Source organism: Pseudochaenichthys georgianus, chromosome 3 (genome assembly GCF_902827115.2).
Source record: "Pseudochaenichthys georgianus chromosome 3, fPseGeo1.2, whole genome shotgun sequence".
Taxonomy (NCBI): Eukaryota; Metazoa; Chordata; class Actinopteri; order Perciformes; family Channichthyidae; genus Pseudochaenichthys; species Pseudochaenichthys georgianus.
Window position 1 is genome coordinate 7213494 of NC_047505.1, and position 16490 is coordinate 7229983.

The following is a 16490-nucleotide window of genomic DNA, read 5'->3' on the forward strand; positions in this document are numbered from 1 at the left end:
CAAAGTGGGCCCATTTAATAATATTTGTTTCCCCTTCAAATGTGCCGAGGACTCCCCAAGTGCTGTGTTTAATTTATTTTAAAGTAGGCCTGTGTATTATGTTTAATTCTCCTTATAAAAGTTCTTTGTTTCTTATTAGAGGTTAACATTTTTATATCATGTAATAAATAGCCTAATAAATGCAAAAAAAACTGTAGTTTTTGTCTGATATAACAATAAAAAACTATGAAATATGTTTTGCGGCTCCAGACAAAATATTTTTTGGGAAAAAGGAGCGAAATGGCTCTTTGGTCAAAAAGGTTGCAGACCCCTGGTTTAGACCGTAACCAACTATTACAGTGATAGTGACACTAACAGCCATTCAATGAGATGATTTTTCGTAATTAACGTCAGGGAAGGAAGTCAGCATTTTTTAATATAGTGTTGCTCTGTAAGGAATGATGAATGACAATATGACTGTTTAGGACAACATGTCGTTTTTATAGTTTCTACACATTTTCGGTTCACTGCAACATCAATCTCTGTGGATCTGACCTGTAGATAACGTGTTGTCTGCCTGCAGCCACAATCCTTCTTCTCCAAAGTTCTTTATGGTCATTTGGTCGAACAAAATGCCCTTTTTCCTCTCCCATCATCTTAATGGGTCTGTTTTACATTAGTCACCCTGAGCAGTTTGGATTTCTGTCTCTGAGTGCATGGCATGGTTATTTATTTAGATTTGTCTTCTATTATTTATTTGAAGTTACTATGACATAGTGAACACAATTATCGAATCTGATTTCTCAGTATTTACTGTCAAACTCTCCCTTTGGATGTTGGACACAGGCGCCAAATATTGCCCTTTGCCTCCATCTGGTGGTTAGCAAATGCCACTGCCCCTTGATTTTATTTGGAAAATAAAAGGACAGATAATGGCTGACCTTACACTTCCAGGTTAAGACCATTTGTCTGCTCTCAGTCTGCCAAAAGTTAGTAGAGTGAGCAGCTCTGATCATATTGAGCGTGAGAACCCCCGCTGCTCACTCTGATGGTGAAACATGATTCCTCTTGCTGCTCATTTCATGTGTTACACTCACACTCCTGTCCTCCTGGGAACACTTGTTCAATTTAAATTCAAAGGTTGACTTGAAACTAGTTTTGTGCCCTAATCTCATCTTTTGGAATCAATATACTTCCATAGCAATGTCTAAATAAAGCTGTTAGGACCATTGAAGTAAGAATAACCTGTAATCAATCACCTTAACCAACATGAAGCCATCAGTGCTTGTACTCTTGTCTGGAAAGTAGGGCTGTCAAACGATTACAATTTTTAATCAGATTAATCACAGCTTAAAAATTAATTAATCATGATTAATCACCATTCGAACTATGTCCAAAATATGCCATTTATTTATGTATATTGTTGTGGGAATGGAAAGATAAATGAAAGCAGGCGGATATATCCATTTAACATACAGTATGTATGTTTATTATAAAAAATGTCTGCATGTCAAAATGAAAGACAGCCCACACACCTATCAATCATCAAACCGTGGGGTCTTAATTCATTACGTGTTGATTTCTATCAACGGGGGAGTACTTCAGGAAAGTCGACAGAGGGGGGGGGGGGCGCGCTAGTGGAGTACTTCGTGACCACAGAGTGTGAACGTTGTGATCATCTGTTTTAGCGCAGTTCTCCAGTGATGGGGGGAGTCTCCCTCCGCAGCTGGTTGGCGTAGTTTTGGCACAGTTCCGTTGTACAGACCGACGTTAACAGCAGCCCTGTCTGTGCACACGGAGACCGACTCTGTCGTCCGGTGATCTAACCGCCTTCTGGAAAAGCTTCACAAGTACGTCGGTACGCAAATGCGCTTTGTGACACAAGTGACGGTACGCATTTCAGACTACGCACATAACCTGCGTACCAGTTATGTGCACCCCTGTACCAGAGCCATATTATTACTAGTATATGGCTCTGCCCTGTACTACAGCAAGAGTATTCTCCGTCGGGACTTCCTGCAACAACACCACGCCGTTATCAAAGATGTTCTATTGAGAAGACGATCACTACGTGACAAAAGTTTTCAAAACCGTGGCTACTGAAATCAATCTTACTGCTGTCTGTGCAATTTACTCCGCGCGAGTTGGCAGACTTTATTTTGCTTACTTTAACATCATTTTTCATGGTGGGGCTAAGCCATTTCTTGGTATGGGTGTAGCCTACCCCAGCCATACCCTGGCGCTGCCACTGGTGGCACGTATGGGGCGGGCCATTCTGCACATGCGTTAAATGCGTTAAATATTTTAACGCAATTAATTCAAAAAATTAATTACCGCCGTTAACGCGATAATTTTGACAGCACTACTGGAAAGCTTTACTTTGTAGGAATGTAAGTCTCTAAAATCCATTGATGCATTTTATTTAACCTTTATCATTTATTATGCCTCTTCACTTGTGTCCCTCTTCACTTGTGTCCCCTGTCCCCTTCTCATAATGTCCACCCTATTCTAAGGGGAAGCATTTACGCAATGTGGTTGCCTTTTCATTTCAGCTTCTTACTTTGTATTACTTCACCCCTTTCCCTCAAACTATTTTAGGAGAGTGCATTCGCGCGTTTATTCGCGGGGAGGTCCGTTTATTTACATTGCATTTAGCTGACGCTTTTATCCAAAGCGACTTACAATAAGTGCGTTCGACCAACAAAATACAAACTTGAAGAAAACAGAATCATATAAGTACATCAGGTTTCATAGAGTCAAAACATTTCAAGTGCTACTCAACTGGCTTTAGATAAGGCCAGTCCTTTATTAGTATATAAGTGCTTTGTTAATAGTTCTATCACTCGAAGTGGAGTCGAAAGAGATGAGTTTTCAGTCTGGAAGGTGTGTAAGCTTTCTGCTGTCCTGATGTCAATTGGGAGCTCATTCCACCATTTTGGAGCCAGGATAGCAAACCCACGTGTTTTTGCTGATGGGAACTTGGGTCCCCCTCGCAGTGAGGGTGCAGCGAGCTGTTTGGCTGATGCAGAGCGGAGTGCACGTGCTGGGTGTACGGTTTTAACCATGTTTAATAAACGGGGAGGTCCGTTGTGCTTGAGAAACATTCCACTTGAACTTTATATTTTAATGAACTTAGTAGTAATTATTGTCCTACATTTCTTTCCGATTTCACAGCTGCCTGGGCCTAGCAGCAAGAACCTCAATCTGTGCCTGCACCCAGGTCAAGATCTACCGTGGCTCAAGGGCCTTCACCAGAGCATCACCACCAAGGACCAGAGGACCAGCATCACTACAGCAGCCTCCACCTCCATCTGTGCCTGCCACAAGATTAAGATACACCTCGGTACAAAGGCCTCCACCACAGCCTCACGATCAACCCAGCCAGCAAAGAAGTCTCACCTAGCACACCTCCCTCCCTCCGACACAGACACCAGCAGCCCATGCACCATCACCTACACAGCAGCCAGACCCACTGTCTTGGAAGACAGACAAAGACCATGGCACTGCTCCCCCTGTCTTTACATTTATAATGAATAGTTGGTGAGAAAAGTTCTGATATTGTCAGGGTTCGTACGGTCATTAAAAACCTGGAAAAGTCATGGAATGCAATATTTTTCACAACGTTTTGGAAAAGTCATGGAAATATAACTAAAGTTGCATCAAATATAATGTATATGTTATCTAATCAACGAAATAGTAATACTATAATGATAATAAATACTGTATTGTATAATGAAACGTAAAATGGCAACTGTGGCAGTATTTCGCTGGTGAGAGATATTTACAATCTCGCCCTCTAGTCTACAGGAGCTACTATTTGATATAAAGCTGCCAAGATGCCAGGGAAGTGCAGTTTCAACAATGTATGGCTTCTAAAGGATAAGTACCAATTGTGGTTATCAAAAGACATTGACCCAAGATGTGCTAAATGCAAAACTGTGTTGTAACATATTCGATATTTCGAATATGGGCGAGGCAGCACATGCTAGCCACATGAAAGAGGTCATTTTTTTTGTTCATGGAAAAGTCATTGAAAATCATTGGTGAAAAAGTGTATGAACCCTGTATTGTAAATATTGAGATTTTACAGTTTCGTATGTTAACATAAATAGTTGGTTGAATTAAAAAGTTGTAATGCTCAATTTGTATTTGTACACATCACATGAACCTCAGTATGGAATATGAAGTCATGAATCAGTCCTGATGTAACTTTTCTGTGGTGAAAGTAGAGTGATAGAACTATTATTACTCCAAATTCTAATTTACACATTTTCATTTTAGACATGAACAACACATTTATATAGGCCTATAGTGTAATTCATACATTTCACTACTTTTGTGAACCAAAAACGTTGGTAAACCAAATCTGAAACACCAACAAAAATGGATGACATGAGTACATCTGTGTTTTCACAAGAGTTTTTAAGTTTTCCAAAAATCTGATTTCTAAGCTAAGTATCTCATGAGACAGTGCTCTAAGGTGAGTGACTTTGCATTTCTAGCAAGACCAGAGACTGAACATTTTTGATATGTTACACCATGCCATGTTATAAGAAGTACAATACAAGGTGATTTAAGGAGACATAAATACCCTTCAGTAAGGTAAGGCGATTTTATTTTAAAAGACAATGAAGGCAGGTTATAATGATTGATATATTTATTATATTGAAAGGCAAATTAATACATAGTCCCCTGAATCTGGAATAACGTACAATTTATAGCCTCACAATGTCAGGAACTTTTCATCTACAGATTGCTTTGGTCTGGCTTTGCTCTTCACTGATTGGTTACTGAAACTTTGAACTTAAACGGACCTCCCTGTTTATTAAACGGACCTCCCCGTTTATTCGCGCGTATTTTCGCGCGAATAAACGGACCTCCCCGTTAATTTGCGCGAAACTATGTGCGAATAAATGCGCCAATCCCCTTGCTAAACAAGGGATTAGCTACCCTCACTATCACCACAATGAAACACGTCCAGAAGAATGTCATGCAAAGCTGCCTGCCTTCCTTTGATTCTCTCAATCAATCAATCAATCAATCAATCAATCAATCAATCAATCAATCAATGTTTATTTATATAGCCCAATATCACAAATGTTACATTTGTCTCAGTGGTCTTCACAGTGTGTACAGAATATCAGTATGACAATACGACACCCTCTGTCCTTAGACCCTCACATCGTACAAGGAAAAACTTCCAAAGAAAAACCCAGTTTAAAGGGAAAAATGGGAGAAACCTCAGGGAGAGCAACAGAGGAGGGATGTTTGTAAATTGAAAAGATAATACATTTGCAACATAGGTAGTCCAAATGTTTGGAAATGCATGTGTGTATAATAGGAAGATGAATCCACGAGGATATCCATCCAGGACCGATGATCCAGGACCACAGCCACGACTCGCGATCCAGGGCTCGCGATCCAGGACCGCAGGATCATCCATGACTCCGGATCCCTGCGTATATAGACACCAAAAGAAAGACATTTGGGGAAGCTGGGTTAATCGGAACATGAGTGTACACGGGTATAGACAGAGAGAAGGAAGAAGTAAGATGTCCCCCGACAAACTAAGCCTATATCAGCAAAACTAGGGGCTGAATCTAATCAGCCCTAACTATAAGCTTTATCAAAAAGGAAGGTCTTAAGCGCACTCTTAAAACGGTCTCTGAACTGCCTGGTCTTTTTAATGTTTAATGTCAACCATTTGTGCAGATAGCATGAAGTAGAAAAGATCGCGGATGCTAATGTAGCGTTAGCGTTAGCATTTCTCCCCCGGGCTTAAATTGTGTATTATAGAATGTATCACACCGGTGTGACAGTACTCTTCAAAGGGTTCACGAAATATGACTACTACTCTTACTGTTTAACATTTTGGGTTACTTCATGTTAAGGCTAATACAAATTACAAAGCTAAGGCTGTAATGCTAACTAACGTGCTTGCTACTAGCTAGGTAGCTAACTTGATCCAGCCACTCCTGGCCCTTTCATCAGACGGGAAGCGACAGAACAAGCAAGACTCATTGCTGGTATGATAACAACCTACTAAGCACACAGGCATCTTGTTAAAGTTATCTTAGCTTAGTTATCTCTTAGTGGAGGAAAACAATTGTGACATCACTTACGCAACTCTGGGATTTGTAGTCTTTCTAGTTGCGTATTTTTCAGTCTTATATTTCAACAGTTTTACGAAAAACTGTGACTTTTTGACATGAAAATTATTTTTTAAGATTGACAAACATCATATGTGTGGCACAATTCAAACGGGATCGAAAGATGTGTTTTCTCTCTCCATTGACTTCAATACATAATTTTTTCGAAATAAGGTCCCATGGACCGGAAGTAGATGGGCGTGACTTCGCCACCTTTGAGCGATATGCGCCGGCCCGTGCCTTACCTTGGACTTCTAATAGAACTGCTCGGGCCTTGATAGATTGAGTGGGGAAGTTCAGGAGATATTTGTAGACATGTCATTTAGAACACAGTTTTGTTTACAAGGACAGCCTGGCAGAAGAAAAAGGCTATTGAAGGAAGAGAACAAATATATAATATCATGAGATGTTCTTAAGTTGAAAGTCTTTCTGATTTTTGCCAAGTCGAGTCTAAAGTTATCAAATGTGATGTCATGTGACTTGAATCCACACTTCTGAACTTGATGATACAGGTTTTGGGGAACATTTCATGTAATGTGGTTACGTCCGTTGATCATAACATTATGATGACATAACTTTTTCAGAAACAAGTGCTGTTTCTCTGTTGAAGCCAGGAAAAGGCTAGTCACTGTGACCTTTTTACCTGTGCTAGACTATGGTGATTTGTTGTGTATGATGCTCTGCCTATTGCCTGAACAAGTTAGATGCCGCATATCACAGCGCACTGAGATTTGTCACAAATTGTAAAGCACATACACTTACTCACTGTACCCTGTATGCCAAGGCAGGTTTTCCATCACTAACTGTACGGAGGCTCAGTCATTGCACACGTTTATTTATAAAGCTTTGTTGGGTAAACTCCCGTATTATATCTGCTCTCTGATAACACAGAGAGTTGCAAGCAGCTATTGTCTGAGATCGCATGATGTAGTCTTGTTAGATGAGCCAAGAGCAAGGACTGTCTTCGGTAAGACAGCTTTTATGTGCGCAGCTCCACTTGCTTGGAACAGTCTTCAGCAAGAATTGAAACTGAGCAATCTCATTCCTCTGCATGTTTTTAAAGCTAGGCTAAATGAAATGCTTGCTGACACAATGGGCACTTGTAAATGTCTATAACTATGTATCCTGTAAATATAATGTATAATGTCCTTTATTGTTTTATGTTTCATGTGGAACCTATATGCTGCAGGTCTCCCTTGAAAAAGAGATCTATGATCTCAATGGGACCAATCTGGATAAATAAAGGTTTGAAATGAAATGAAATGATGTTCTTCTGTTGAAATAGAGATTTAGAAATGTTTTGGAATGAAAACAGTAATGGACTCAAAACTATTAACCCATGCTGTTATCTCATGTGTGGTCAGAAGAACAGATTGGAAAGTATCAAGAGTGCTGCAAAACTATCAATCCTGCATGTTTGGTTTAATTCTACAGAGTATTCAGACATTGAAGTTGGAAAAGAAAATATTCTAATATCAAATCACACCCTGCCGTTCTGTGTAAAAAAAACTGAACAGAAATAATGGAGGTTATGTCCTCATAATGTACAATAAGTCGATTGACGTAACTATTGTGACAGGCCTACAATTAATTGGTTAGCATTTACATTTCACTCACATTCTAATACTCATATCATGTTGTCACCTGATGCAAAGTGAGGTAGCGAGTAACTTAGCCCCACATTTCAGCTGATCAGGAAGAAGCCTGAGAAACATTTCCTAGCTCAAATAAAAAAACACATCAACCAATAACATAATAAAGCCTGCAGGCATGAGGCTGGTAGCAGCCTCACACTGAAACCTGCCCTGATGCAGTTCACCTAGTGGAAACTGTTTTTCTTTCATGTGACTGCTCAAAGACATCGTCAGTAATACAAGTAAAACAATCCATCGTGAAGTAATAAGTGGAGGAAACATGTGGTGTGTGTTGTCTTCCACATCATTTAAAACCTAAAAAAAGGGCTGCTTGTCTCACTCTGATTGGCTGATGAGATATGCACCAAGCTGCTCTCAAGTCAATAGGTGATCTGAATAACCTGCAATCAACACATTCAGCTGAGATCCATTGGGGATATCAAGTTGACTCAAAGTGTTCAGTTAGAAAAAGGTCAGATATCCTTTAGGTTCCGACTGCAGATGTAAATCTGGCATCATTCATCTCTTCTCTTTTCTGAGATTAATGTATTGTATGCATGGTCCTTGTTGAAATAAATACATAATAATAATCATATGTTTCCATCCCTGTAATTGTTGTGGTAGTTCCCATTTTGTATAGGAGGAATTCCCCCCAAAAAGACAAGACAACCTGATTGTTTATTTGTAAAATACATTTAATCCCTTTATATTTGGGCAAACCAAAGTCTACAAGAGAGAGGGGTTGAGATTTCAGTGGCAGAGGATCCTGAGAGTCACTTCCTGTTTTAAAAAGGCAGCAACATGGACAGCAGGTCCTGACAAAGTCTTGAGCATACTGGACTGGTGGCTGTTGTCATGGTTTCCAATGACTTCTGGGGAGAAACTATTGAAGGTCACTATTCACCACTGGCACAGAATCTCCCCCTCTCTGCGCAGACTCCTTTGACAACGTACCAAACACTGATATCACAATACAAGAAGAAGAAGAAGAAGAAGAAGAAGAAAGAAAAGGCATACATTGTCTTTCTACAGCCTTCATGATTTCATTAATACGTCAGAGCTGTAAATATTACAAGACACTTTACTGTTTCTTGGTTTTAAGTATGAGATGTTAACAAGGTTTTACTTGGTTGAGGAAAGCTGTGATAATATGGAAGGTTACAGAAGATGACTCAGTTAATGTGAGTGTGTGATGGATGTGTGCAGGTGTGTGTTAGTGTCAGCGGCAGCAGGAGCTAGTGGGAATAGACCTCAGGACAGAACAGTATCCAGCTGCATACTCTGCTGCACCAAAGAAACAGCATGTGATTGGCTGATCATGATATGAGGTTCTTATCCTACTTCCAGTGGATGGTGGTTGGCACCCCCCATGTTTTGAGAAGCTCTAAAATGGAGGCCCAACTGAAAAAGTCAATATCAATTTAACTGTACGCTGTATTCAGCCACCAGACTCCATTGACAAAAACTGCATCAGTTAGTTAGATGGTGTTATTGGGTGACTTTGGTGTAATAAACGTACCAAAGTCACGCAATAACAGAAACTACGGAATTAAGAAACTCCCATGTTCTGAAGGCCAAAATAACCGTTTTTATCAGTGGAGTCTGGTGTTTCCTGTTGGAATGGGCCATCTCCAGGCAAGGTCAAGATAAATATAGCCAAACTTATATTGATTTGAATAGGTAGGCCTTTATTCTAAGAGGATAACAAATGTTTCGCAGCTCCACAGTAGTAGATAGCTTAGCTTCTATACTGTAACTTTTTTCTATTCAAACTGGGCGTCTGCCAAAACACCCTCCACTGACTTCTCATACAACAACACTAAAAACATCCAAAATGCCTTCAATGTCAGTGAGCCGCCCTATAGTACACATATTACCCACTGTAAACAGCAAACAGCCAATCCATCAGCCGTGAAATCACTTTGTTAGACTGACGTTACGACATGATAGTTGAATACTTCTTGGTAAGGGATTAATAACAAAGTAACAGTGAAGCTGGAACTACTCATCTTTTCAGGTTAAATACCCGGAGTCTCGGCTGGTTGACTTTTTTTTTTTTTTTTCTTTGCTGGCAGGAATGGGCCTCCATATTTCACAGCTTGATTGATGGTGATGATACGGGTAGTAGCTGGAGAGATAGTACTATGACACAGCAGCTCACATGAGTCCAGACTCAACCAGATATTTCCACCAACTAGATTTGAGTTGAAATGTGATGGGTCATATTTCAATGTAATTCCTCTGATTTGGGAGAGATGATTATAACATTAAGCACGTTGCCTTCACAAATAAGTGCATAGTTGTATAAAACCTTTTAAATGTATCATTTGTAATAATTGTATCCACTTGCATCAAACTAATTCCTAAAGGTGAACTAATGACTTCTCAGAGCAGCAAAAAGCCTGGTGACATGTTCCTGCCTGCGAAGCATATTATACAAATGATATCATGATATTCATATGAAACCTTTTCACCACACTTGAGATGCAGGTGAGGATTTATCAGCCTGCCGGCCAAACAAGCCAGAGTGTGGTTTGAACGTACATACTTGATTTCATTTGATACAGTTGTATTACCCTTCCATAAATGTTTTATACAACTTAGCATTCAGACAGTGTGGACACATGATGAGCGACAGACAGCCAAAGGCAAAACACTCCACAGTCCAACACGACAGACATCGGGTCACTTTGACTTTGGTTCCAGCTTACAAGGTTAACTGAGAATTCCTTCTTTAGTCAGTTTCTGCACACACCATCATCTGGTTCAGTCTAGAGCGAGACAAACAAGCAGAGTGCAGGAAGAATACAGAGAAGGATCTGCTGTAATACAATTTCCATGCTGAGGCAGTCATAAAGCACTGTTAATATATATATTTATATACAGTTTATACATAAAACAGTGAAAAAACATCCATAAAACCAAGAATATAAGAGCATGTTCATACGCGAGGAAGCAGTAAACAACTAATGCATCACTAAAGTATGAATGCACCCAGGACTGGTGTGATATAATATCTACATATCAGTTAGGGGAGCACGGGTCAGTCAGACAGTGTAATCAAATGCTCAATGTGTTACGCTGTCTTCTCAAAGAGCGGACTAAATCCAGCAAGCAATATAATACGTGACGTTTCCTGCTTATAAGAGAAAAAGGGAAAGAGCGAGGCGGAAACGCGGGGGTCCTCCGTCCTCCAGCGGGCTGTCGGCCCCTCGCTTTAATACACCGGGCTGTTGCGGATCCCGCAGCACAACACCATGCTGAAGATCATCTCGAAGATCTGGGAGGACCAGCACAAACACGAGCAGTGGTTAGATTGAATGTTTGAAATATGCTAATATATTCAATAGTTTAAATATTATTGTATAATACAGGCCTTTTATTTGAACATAATGTTCATTAAAAGGGTGCTTATCCCAATTGGTGTCTGTGTCCTCGAATGAGATAATCTTGTGAATCTAAACTTGAATGTTTGACAATGTCTTCTGTCTTCTCTTCGATACATTCAGGCATCAGTACAATATGTTATATAACGTGTTGAGGTGTGATGTGCAGCTTCCTGTTCTCACCATGATAACTGCGACCGCCAGGGCGGCGATGCCGATCATGCCGATCTTAACTGTGAACAGCTCATCGATCCTCTGGTGGCAGCCCTGCAGAGGAAACCATCAACATGCCATTAAGGTCTGATCAGACCTGCAGTAGAAGAGTATTTAAATACTATTGCTCAGCTCCGCACTCGATCAGTTCAGGGCTTTGTTCAGCGTCTGGCTCAAGCTCATGATAGGATGAGGTCATACGGAAGTTGCTCACATGGGCAATAGAGCGGTCACTAAGCCACGCCCCTTCAGTAACTGTTGCCTCCCAATCGGTCCAATCACACACCGGACATTACAGAATGTAAAATGCCAACTGAGCCACATTTACAACTTGTAATTCCTGATCAATTTGAAACCGAGGCGGGCTTCTCATTACTGACAGCTCGTCGTTAATTCTATTGTCTTGAACCGTCACAATGTGCTTTGAATGAAGGCAGCAAAGTGGTGAGCACAGGGAGACATTAGAGGGCGGCAGAGCGACACACAGTATGGAGGCTCCTCAGACATCAGATCGTCTGCCACACAGATGGACACGTGCGGAGTGCAGGCTTGGGGAGGAACGGATTGCATGTAGCAGGATTACGTAATCAGAATACGGAAAAAAGAACCTGTATTCCCTCATAGTAAAATACAAAACTATATCATCATATAAAGGTTACATTTCTAAAAAAGGTCTATTACTTGCAGTATTACAGATTCTGCTTTTTGGTTTGAATGTTTTGGTTCATTTGTTCTTTTTTTTTTATTCAGAAGCGGAAATCCAGGCAAGTCCATGCTTTGAGAGGGCGTGGCCACTTTAAAGCACGGATGTCAGTGACTTCAGCCCTGTCATCAGGACTATTACTGTTTCAGCAATTTGACTTTATTAAAGAAAATGCCACCAAAATAAATCCCCTGCTCCTTTAAAAAGGTTATTGGCTAAATAGCCCAGAAAACGGAACACACAACAATGCTGGCATCCTGGGAGGCTCGGCTCCAGCCCGTCTACACTACAGGCATCGAAAGATGCTTTTCAACGCTTCGCCCATTCACTTGAATGGGGTGACTTAGAAGATTTTGAATCTTCGCCGAACTGCATTGTGGGGAGCGGAGCATGGCTTTGCAAGCATCGTGAGCATCAAAAGTTGAGCAATGTTCAACTTTTGATGCTCCCGATGCTTTTCGAAGCTGGCATCAGCCAATCAAATCCCGTTATGCAAATCCCGCCAGTACAAGCGCTAGCCAATCAAACCGCGTGCAAGCTGGGAGAGCCAGACCGCAGTTCATTTTCCTCATATTCCAAGGAGAAATTACGGTAGCAAATCACCCGGTTCTTTACGACCAGAACTATTTACCGGGATACAAACCGGAGGAACCAGGCATGGAGGGAGGAGGCAGAGGCAGTGGGTGGAAACTGGTAGGTTTTCGCCTGTTTTGGGGAGTTTATATGCAGTTTACTTCGTTTAACCATTGCTATGTTTTGTATGTCGGGGGCGGGGGGAGATTCCTGATTGGTTGTTGGTCACGAGAAATCGCCAAGCCTCAGACACGCCCAGCTTCAAGATTTTTTGATGCCTGTAGTGCAGACGGGCCGTCAGACTTTTGGTCATTCCCAGTAATGTGCAATGTGCTGCCAAGAAGTCAGGCTAACCCGGGGTGCAGCACACAGTGTGAATACAGATATAGACAAACGGTGGGGAACTACAACTTCTGTGTCGGTCAAGTGATGTGATTGGGACAAAAATAATTTGGGTGCGTTTTCACTTCTCTTATTTTTCATTTCCTCGCTCCTCGGTCTCTCCATCACCGGAAGTTGATTTGTCTGCGCCATTCTCGAGTAGCTGTCCCAGTGGTCTTATTTGTGCCGGAGGACCGAGGGTCGAGGAGCGATAATCGAGGAATACCAGACCATCCTGCGGTTGAAACCCTCAGACACTCGCCCCGCCCCCCCCTTACTGTGTATCGCTCACTGATTGGACGATGCAGCGCATGCACTGATCTGGCTGCTGTCAGACGATCAGCTGTGCGGCGTCATCACAAACGGACGCTTCACGTGACGCTCCGGAGGAAACGACGTCCCATTGCTCTTAAAACTCATTTCCCAGCTTCTCTCGTGGTTTCCTTGCGTCTCCTCCTTGCTTCCCTGGTGGGAGGGACTAGTCGCAGGGAACGACGCAAGTGAGGGACGCAAGGAATCCATCTAACCGACCTGAGACGCAGACGACTTGGTGTCATTGATTTACACTGAGAAAAGAAGAGGTCTGTAAATTGCATATTTTAAATCAACTACCCAGTTTGATCCACAATAGCCTTTATTTGAATCATGAGCGCCTTTAAAATTGTTGTGGGAGAGAAACTCCCCTCTGAAGGGAACACAGCGATTTGAGCCTTTGCAGGACCATTGACATGCACACAAACCACTACTAAGGGAAATCCCAAACAAAGCATAAGAGGGCCTCTTTAAGCATTCCAAATATTTCAGAGAAAATCTGAATTTTAAGGTCAAGACACATTATTCTGTGATGAAGTGGTATTGCACAAAGCTTCTGAATAATGCTAGATGTTGACTTGGTGGGTGTAACCTTTTGAATATTTGATCTGAAATCAAGGCCTACTTGAAAGTGCCAGCTACAATGTTGAACACAACAGAAGGGGGCCTTAGACAGGTGTGCAGGCAGGGCAGAGGCACTTACAACTGGGGTTCCATTGGCGGAGCAGAGGTTAGTCAGGGCCCACGCTTTCTGTGAGGAAAGACGTCATCTGGCTTTTACCACAGCAGTTCAGCTTGAAACACAGAGACACACACAGTAAGTTCTTTACACTTCTCCGCAGATTTCCTATTATAACCTGCATTTAGTTTCCTTTTATGATCTGGTCCAACTTCAAACACGGCGAGAGAAAGTCTTAATTTACCGTATCAGAAATCTATATTTCTACATTATCTAGGAGACTTCATTATATCCTTACAAAAGAAAACATTTGAAATAACAATTTAGAAAAAGAATAGTTACACAATCAGCTTCCCCCGCTTAGGAACTCAAAAAAAGGCACAGTTCACCCCAAAATAGTCAATTCATATTTATTTTTGAAGTAGTTCTATTTGTAAATCTAGATTGTTCTGGTGTGAGTGGGAGATATAGGACGTAGAAAAGAATTTCAAATATTATTTCAGCATATATTTTCCTTCTACAGAAACTAAACCTACCGACTGAATCACTGCGCGGAAGGACGAGTGCACAGGAGAAGTGTGTTTTAGTATTAGGTAAACTAAGAGGTCCCATTGAAATGCATACTCTGCCAAAGCCCTGATTGTAAAGCCTAAAATGAAATGAAGACGTCTTTTGTCAAAGTACATCCTGTGTATCTTCGAGTCATTTTGTTTTGTTCTTACCGTCTCGTGGAAGACCCGGAGCACAGCGGTGACGGCGTCCTTCTCCTTGTTGTCCTTCTCTGTTCCTGGTAACCCTGGGAAGGATACGGCCTTGTCATACGCAGAGTCGTAGAAGCTGATCATCTCCGTGGCAACCTAAGACAGAAACAAAGAGGTCAGCCTGGAACTTTAAACCATGTGTCCCTGAAATCAGTCAATTCACTTTGAGCTGATTTCAGGAAAGTCGCTAATTCGTTTGAAGGATTAATCGACACTAAAGGACACACAGTAGGATCCATGCCGTGCTACATACTAAGAACATGTTTTAAGAATCATTTCACCGAAGTTCTTCAGTGATATTATTAGTTTTACGATGTTTTTCTACCTTTAACCTGGCAATTCAGGCCTAAATCAGAACACCTTTATTCGTCCCACAGAGTGGACATTTGCAATACTAATAAACCAGAATAACTTAGTAATTTGTTTCATGATATTTAACTCTTTCTTTATACACCTGCAATTGAACTGTATTTGAGCATGCACATTTGAACCTCCCGTCTTACAGTGTCTTTGTTCATGAAGCCCCAGATTCCAGCTGCCACCTCGCAGGCGAACAGGATGATGAGGCAGGCGAAGAACTGCAGGACAGAATCATCTCATTACTCCTTCAGCAAGTCAGATAACAAAGGTTTTGACTTTTTAAATAGACAATACGATTTCATGTATTTCAAATCCAGTGTTCTTTACATCCATGTTTACTAACAAGTCAATGACCCCAGATAATCAGTGGAGCAGTGTGAGTATTGTGAATGCCACGTGCGTACGCGTGTACTCGTGCACGTTCCTTCAAAAATTAAACTCACAATTTCAGGATTGCACTATTTGTTATTGTGAAAAAAACATTTGTATCAATAGAAAATGAGAATAAAAAAAACATGAAATAATGTGTGAAAAGTATCTTCACAGCTTGAAGTTGGTTTTGGTTATTTTTGGGCCTCTAATTAAAACCTTCATATGTGACTCACCGTTCCCAGCAGACACTGGGACTCCTGGATGGCGCCATAGCAACCGAGGAAGCCGACCACCATCATCACTGCGCCCACTGCAATCAGGATGTGGACACCTGGACAGACACAGAGAGGAATGATTCATATCCATGGCAACAACCATACATTAACAGGTATAATTATATATATTAGACTTACCTTTAAAAAAACAAAAAACATAGGATGGTTAAAAGACAATAATGTTAAAAAAGATTTTAATTTTTAAAATCTCATTTAATATGAGAATTAATTAAATAATTCTTTAAGTTTGTCTTGTTTTCCATTTTGTGAGAATTGTTTGAGATAGTTTTTTTAATCTCATTTTTTAATGATTGATTTCTTTTGTTTATCAATCTTTATAGGATGTTTTGTTATCAATGTAGGTTGCTAGGCCTGCTGACATAAATCTGTTTGTGTTAATCAGGATGAATTCATTCGATTCTTTTTATATTGCTCAGTTTAAGCGTGATTTCGATGTTGATCATTTAAAAGATGGTGCAGGCAGGATGACCGCAGGGATACCGTTATACGTGACACTCGTTCTGCCTCTTAGAGAAAAACAAGTGATTGCAAAGAGCTATTACAAGAATGTAAAAAGAGGAAGGCTTCACTGTGGCTTTGACCACCTCCTGTGAATTCCTGCCAGCAACGCCTTTGTAACCACAAGGTTGGATTATTGCAAGGCTCTATATGTGGGTATGGACCAGGCCCCAGAACGCAGCTGCCACGTCTTC

The 16490-nt window shown here is 41.0% G+C and overlaps 1 pseudogene; it reads right to left on the reverse strand.

The window, feature by feature from the left end:
- Nucleotides 1-8436: 8436 nt before the first annotated feature.
- Nucleotides 8437-15827, reverse strand: LOC117463884 (CD81 antigen-like; annotated as a pseudogene).
- Nucleotides 15828-16490: the final 663 nt, after the last annotated feature.